We start from the raw sequence: 7,547 nt of genomic DNA on the forward strand, positions 1-7,547 counted from the left end.
GAAGACTTCTAAGGTTCCTTCTGCACATTTGGATTCTGTCGTACAGGAGTTTTAGAGATTGAAAAGACTTGGTCTTTCCTGGGAAGAACTGGTGTCTGAAATGTAGTGGTTCTAGGAAGAGGGGGTGCAGAAGGAAGTGAGAAGGGACCTGAGAGGGAGGTTTTCATCTTGTCTTCCTGCCCTTCGCTGTGTCTCTTCAGTGTGTGGCCCACTCCTCCTTTGCCTACTTGGTCACCCTCCTCCCTCTCCAGTCCTTTACTGTGGAAAGTCTTCTCAGATTGAGCTCCTGCAGTACCTTTTGTGTACATTTAAATACTCAAACTTTCTTTTCTCTAATCTGATTTATCCTTATATTTGAGACTTTTGTTTCTTTATCCTCCTGTGAAATACTGATGTGGGGATAGCAAACTCCACCCGGATAGTTGAGATACGCAGAGCTTTCTTATTCATAGCATGATGGTGGCTCATCTTTAAGGGCCTCTCTGCCTTTTAGGCCTAGTAGCTCAGTGCCTGGGACCACTCACTATCAACCCATATTTTCTGAGTACTTATAAGTGCCAGGAGCTGGTGGGCATATTGGCTAAGAGGCAGCTCCCATCTTCCAGGAGCAGAGTCCTAAGGAAATGCTAACACACCTGCTAAGGTTCTAGATCTTGAACCCTGCAGCAGCACAAATCTGTACTTGGTACACAGGCTTCCAGAACAGACTTGAAACTGCAGGTAGTGCCTCTGACCAGCATCTCCCTGTGGCTGCCACCCCAGTAACTATTCCTCTATTTCTGTGACTTTTATACCAAAATATCTCATTGCACACCTTTACAGTGTGTATCTGCTCACTATCCACATGCCTGACTGCATTTTCTATCTTCTGAAGTTCTGCTCCTTTATAATTTATACTCATTCTGTTCACGAGCTTTTTAAAAAAATTTGCATTGTGTAGGCAAGAACAAGTCAGGTACCCCTTTCTGTCTATATTTTAATCCTTTCTCTGTGCTGTCATAAAATACCATCCATAAATGTTGATTCCTACTGAGAGAAGGTTGATGGTGATCTCATCCAACCAGGATGTGACAGATAAGTCATCGAATCCACATCTTTCTGACTTTGTTTCAATGCTTTATTAAATGTACCAAAAATTAAAGATAAAAATAGCTTTGCCTGAAGATTTTATTATTCACTTTTTGTAGTGCCGGAGCTTGAACTTAATTCCTTACATGTGCTAGACTAGTGCTTTATCACTGAGCTACATCCCCAGCCTTCTTTTTAATTTTAAAATGACAGGGTTCAGAGGGTCAAGGTGCTGGCCACCAAGCCTGATGGACTGGGTTTGATCCCCCAGACCCATATGATGGAAAGGGAGAACTGTCTTCCAAAAGTTGTCCTCTGACCTCCACACGAGCCCCCAAGGAACTTGTACACACAAACACACACACACACACACACACACACACACACACACCCGACCTCCCCACGCGCCCCCCCGGAACTGGTCCCCACAAACTCACACACACACACACACACACACACACACACACACACACACACACAAATCAATAAATAATAAAATGCAATAATTTTTTTCAAAATTGCCAGGTTAGCTTTGAACTCTCTCTGTAGCCCAGACAAACCTTGAACTTTTGATACTCCTGCCTCAATTTCCCAAGAAACTGGGGTTACAGGCATGCATCAGAAGGCTCTATGTTCCTCAAGATTTTGAAATGATTTTAGAAAGAGTTCAGTAGCCTGTGATAAACGACTGTATATCAGTAGTAGAGTCAGAATCTGGTTACAACAGAAACTTTTGAGTCTAGAGGCTTTCTGTGTATTTTTCTTTTTGAAATAACCCTTCTGGTAACCTCTTATCACTGATTCTATACAAACACATACATTCCCTGCCTGTCTATGTTGTCTTATTAGTAGTTTAAATTTTAGTTTTGCACATGTTGAAAGGGCTTGCTTGGTTCATAGAGCTATAAACACTTCAACATTTGTCCTTCACCACGTAATTATTTCATTAAAAGTAAATTACAGCTTATTCAGGCACTGAGCTGACAGTGGTAATCAGCTGGTAACTCTAAGATCTGAGAACAAATTTCCTTGGTATTTTAATAGGAGTTTTCTGAGCTCATTTCTATGCATGAAGCATCTCTCTGTGAGAGCGCATCACAGGTGATGTCCACCTTGAATGAGATCAATCTTTTAAACAAAGGAAGACACTAAGGGCAGGAAACTGTGTTTCAGATGAACACTGTAAGGGGTGATTTTGTTCAGCAAAGTGATCAGGCTGTGAAAGGTGAGAATACCTCCGGCAGACTCTGTGAAATGCTCCTTTTTCAGAAAGCTCATTTAATAAATAGTGAGGGGCCCCATTGTTTCATTTTTCTTACAGGGGCTGTGACTCAGAGGCTGCAGTTGCTGTTCTCTGATTATCTCCCCAGAGTGTGGCCCTCTCCCAGTCACCCTCACAATTCTTTCCAGGGGTACATCTGCCCATTGAGTCAAGGTCAGAGCACAGTGGGTCTGGTTCTGGCTGTTCAGTAGAACTGAGCAGTCTGTGCTGATGGTGATGACCGGTTGATGCTGTTCTGTAGTGTGGCCTTGGCCACAGGTGGCTGCCTGACACACTTGAACATCTGGCAATTGCAGCTAGGCAATCCTAGACCTTGGGAGGTCAAGGTGAGAGGATTATGAACTCAAGGTCAGCCTTGGCTACAAGGGCTGGTAGAGGACAAGACCTTCAAGTTCTAGGAGGCCATCAAGGGCTGTAGCAATAGCCTGAGTAGTTTTGGGAGTCTCTTGGACTACTCTGGCCAACAACTAGAAGGGAGGTTTCTCCTGTCTGGCACTATTTCTTGTTATGTAGCCTTCAGCTACACACATGGACTCATGTAGATATTGTGTGTGTAATTTTTCAGTAGGCTTTTGAACTGATATGTTTCTCTCTATTTTTTTGTACCAGCTAAACATTATTTCTCTCTCTCTCTCTCTCTCTCTCTCTCTCTCTCTCTCTGTCTAACCCTCCCTCCTCCCTCCCCAGTTAAAGTACCCCATTTTACCCTTAATAATACCTGTCTCCTATGGTCCCCCTTCTCTTGAGCTCCTCCTTTCTGTTTACCCCCATGGTTCCTTGTATAGCCCTCCCTCTTCTCCTCCCATTTAAATACCCCCATTTTCCCCGTTTTTCCCCTGGTAACCACTGTCTCCTACTGTTCTTCTCTCTCAGGCTCCTTCTTTCACTTTACCTCTCTGGTTCCTTTCCATTTTCCTGGCTCCTGCAGTTACATCAGGATACATACTCACATATAAGGATTTGGTGCTAATGAGGGAGCCTATACATCATTTGTTTTTCTGAGTCTGTGTTACTTCACTTAGTTTAACAGTTTCAAGTTCCATTCATTGACCTGCAAATATCAGGATTTTGTCTTTCTTTACCCTGAATAGAGTCCCATTGAATAAATGTACCACATTTTTATTATCTACTCAATTGAGGGACACTTAGGTTGCTTCCATCTCTTAGCTATTGTGAAAAGAGCAGCAACAAACATGGATGTACAGTTATCTCTGCAGTAGGATGAGTTCTTTGGGTATATGCCAAGGAGTGGTATAACTAGATCATATGGTAGGTTCCTTTTTGGCTTATATTTTTTATTTATTATTTTTATTTTATGTGTTTGAGTGTATTGCCTGCATGTATGTGAGTGCACCCATGTGGTGCAATGCCGCAAAAGTCAAAAGAGGGCTTTGGATTCCCCTGGAACTGGAGTTAAGGACGGTTTGTAGCTGCCATATGGGTGCTGGGAATCGAACCTGGGTCCTCTGCAAGAGCAGTCAGTGCTCTTAACTACTGAGCCATCTCTCCAGCCCCCATTTTTAGTTTTTTAAGAGTTCTCTACATAATGGTTGCACGAGTTTTCAATCTCACCAGTAGGTTTCCCTACATCTTCTCCAGCATTTAGTATCATTTGTTCTCTTGATCTTAGCCAGTCTGACTGTGGTAAGATGAAATCTTAAAGTGGCTTAAATTTTCATTTCCCTAATTACTAAGGATGTTGAACACTTTTTAAGGTACTTCTTAGATATCTTTATTTCTTCTTTTGAGAACTCTCTGTTTAGATCTTTAGCCAACTTTTGAATCATTTGTTTTCTTGATTCTTTGTTTTTTGAGTTCTTTACACATTCTGAATGTTAAACCTCTGTCAGGTATGTCACTGGTGAAGATTTTCTCCCACTCTGTGGGTTTTCTCTTTACTTCCTTGGTTGTTTCTTTTGCTGTGCAGAAGTTTTTTAGTTTAATGAGGTCCCACTTGTTGATTGTTGACTTTAATTCCTGAGCAACTGATGTCCGATTTAGAAAGTTTTTATTATATCAGGGGAACATTTTGGAGAATTCTCCATCCTTCCTACCAATTCAAGTATATACACCCCCAGCGCATGTGTTTGTGCATTCAAAAGTCTCATCAGCGTTAATGGCATTTGACTTGAATCCTTCACACCTGCCTCACAGGGCCTGAAACCCTTCGAATTCAAGGGCATGGGTGGAGGACCGAGTCGTCCCTAACTCTTCCACTACCCGTGCTTTGTCTGCTTTCTTCTTCCTCTCTAATCTCACGTTTGGGTTGAAGGTCATGGGGTTCTATGGCAGATTGCTTGACGTGATCTTCAGTCTGTTTTTGCTTTTAGCTTTTTAAAGCTGTGGCTACAAGCTGAAGATGTTCTAGGGAAGCCAGGGCTGTGATGTGAATGACTGGGGTGCTTTTGGGTGTTGATGGCAGTGAGAGGCAGCCATGTGATGTGTTCATCACTGAGTCACTCAGACCAGTGATTTAAAACACTGTTTTGATTTAGTGTTTATTTTATGTGTATGAATGTTTTGCTCAAAAATGTTCAACATCCTTAGTTGATGCAGATACTGCACTGCCCCTGAGCTTGTGCAGCTGCAAATGAGATATTGGCCTACAATTCTATGCATCTTTGCTGCTTTGAAATATGTATATTTGTTTTTTGGAGGGAGAGAGAGAGAGAGAGAGAGAGAGAGAGAGAGAGAGAGAGAGAGAGAGAGAAGAGAGAGAGGAGGGGAGGGAAGAAGAGGAGAGAAGAGTTGAGTTTAGCTTTACACATAGCCTTTATTACTAAAGTGAACCCACTGCATAAGAGGAGGATGGAACTCTTGGGCAGTGTAGGAACATCAGACTGAGGACTGACTAGGATCCAGAAGACTCTGGGATGGCTGTGTAGCCAAACTTCCAAGGTTGTGATCCTCACCTCTGACAGAGGCCACAGCCCAGGGACCGTCTTGATGTCCTTTGGAAGCCTGGTGGATAGAATCTGACTTCTAGGTCTCATATATTTGTGGGAAGCAGCTGTTATTTCTTGTTAGAGTAAGTCAATGAATTAGTAATCTTTTCTTCTCTGTCTTTGTCTGGGTTCCCCTGCCGGCAGCTGCTTCCTTCATATATTGGGCATGGACTTTTCTGGCAGCCCCTTTCCTGTTCTGAGTACTGTTACCTCCCCCAACGTTGTTTTGTTTTTCAGTGCTGGGTATTCAACTTGGCGCCCCACCCATGCTAGACAAGGGCCCTACCACTCACTGAGCAATGCAGCCTTCAGCCTAGAGTGTCCTTCCCCACTAAGCTACTCAGCTTTATAGCCATTGTGAGTTTGGACCTAGTTGCCTTCCCTAGGTAATTTCCCTTGGATTTTAGCCTTCCCACCACTGGTCCAACTCCCACAGTGCTTTGCTAGCTCTGAGCATCTCACCTGTCCTCCTGTCTACATAACAGATGAAGCAATACAGGAGGCAAGATCATCCTCTGCTGCCTTTCTTTTCTAGATTAGAGTGCATGTTTTTCCAGAAGTATAAGACCCGTTTCTTAAAAAGAATGTGGTGACCTGTTGCCGAGTATGTGAAATTAAAAGGTAGGGATAATTCCTCCCCTCCTAGGTTTAACCCTTGCATCCAGAGCCGATGAATAAGTGGATTTAAATGGATTAGTGACTGAGAATCACAAACACTCCAGGCCAGCTGTTGAACTGATGGACTTTTTAAAATAACCAAGCAGTTGACTCTCTGAGTTGGCACTTGGCCTTATTTGGTGTGTGGAAAGAGTGGTGAGTATTTAGAGACACCATAAGGCACCGCCTCTGCGCCTCCCCCTCCTTCCTGTTTCCTCCTTCCTCTCCTCTTTCCTCCTTCCTTTCTTCTCTTCTCTCCCTTCCCTTGTCTTTCTGTTTCTCCCTGTTTCTCTCCTGTTTTCTTATCTTCTTCTTTTGCTGCCTTTCCTGTCATCTGCAGCTAACAAGCCAAGACATAGCACAGCCATGGACATCTGTAAGTCGGGCTGGTTTTGATGGAGGCCAAGATCATTTTAAAAAACACGTATAGGTCAAGTCTGCTTTTCAAGCATGAGAACTCTGCGGCCTATGGGCCACATGAGCCACATGAACCACAGGATAACTATGAATGTAACCCAATGCAAAATTGTAAACTTACTTGAAATATTGTGAGGTTTTTTTGAACAATTTTTTTGTAACCCTATTCTGTGGTTCTTGGGTGTAAACTTTGTAGATGATAGCGTTGTGTTGTGGTGTCAAAAGTTTAGACACGCTGACCTTACTGGTAGCTTATATGGTAATGCTAATTCTAAAAATGATTTTTTTTTAAGAAATTCTTATATGCTGTAACATGGAATCTGATTTCAAGGCATCCCTATAGTCTATGGAAAGGGGTTGTTATTTGATGATGTTAATAATTTGGTAATCTTTTCTATGTTATATCCTCTCTCTCTCTCTCTCTCTCTCTCTCTCTCTCTCTCCAGATTTCATGAACATGTGCATGGGGATGAATACTAACCAGAAATGTATGTACTGACACATTTTAAAAAATAAAGTAGTTGCTCCAGGTAATGAGAAAAATGAGTGTATGACAGTCTACCTTAATTTTAGTACAGCAAAAATTAAAATCAAACCTGAGGTTTGATTCTTTCGTGTTTGTTAACTCAAACTTAAAATTAGAAGTGTTGTAATAATTTGGCAGCTCAGACTTTCTAAGGGAAACCATATCATATTATATATGTGTGTGCACTGGTCTTTAAAAATAGACAATGTCATGGAAAGATAAACTTCATCATCTGTATTCTTGGCCTGTTACTGTGGAGGCGAAGTGGTGGCCTATCCAAGCAAGGGCCTCATGCTGGATGCCAGCTGCAACTGCCCTCACTCAGCTCATCTTTGGTCAAAGCTCTTTTGTTTTAAAAGCTAACTGCTGAAGATAAACACTCTTGACCCAGACTGTAAATATTTGTCATACATCTGGTTAGTTTTGCTTTTAACTGAACAAAATCATTTTGGCAGATGAGTTGACAACCCAATGAATTACTTAAAATCCTGAATTTCACATCCCTCTACTTTTCTCACACAGGCATCAATTGTGACTCACAAGCTGTTGGAAATATTTCTTCTGTGGTCTTGAAAGCATGTATTCTTAAACAAATGAAGTATATAATATAATAGAATATAAACATGGATGACCAAAAAAAAAAAAAAAAAGG

General features: G+C 42.0%; 1 protein-coding gene and 1 long non-coding RNA gene across 8 annotated transcripts in view; both read left to right on the top strand.

The window, feature by feature from the left end:
- Svil (supervillin) overlaps positions 1-7,547 on the top strand; it is a 217,013-nt gene that overhangs the window by 78,402 nt on the left and 131,064 nt on the right. The window lies entirely within an intron of this gene.
- LOC115067250 overlaps positions 6,215-7,547 on the top strand; it is a 7,419-nt gene continuing 6,086 nt past the window's right edge. Inside the window, exons 1-2 of the long non-coding RNA XR_003846677.1 lie at positions 6,215-6,328; positions 6,816-6,857. This is a non-coding gene — a long non-coding RNA (uncharacterized LOC115067250). The remainder of the gene's footprint in view (positions 6,329-6,815; positions 6,858-7,547) is intronic.

Source organism: Nannospalax galili, unplaced genomic scaffold (genome assembly GCF_000622305.1).
Source record: "Nannospalax galili isolate Female #2095 unplaced genomic scaffold, S.galili_v1.0 scaffold43, whole genome shotgun sequence".
Lineage (NCBI taxonomy): Eukaryota > Metazoa > Chordata > Mammalia > Rodentia > Spalacidae > Nannospalax > Nannospalax galili.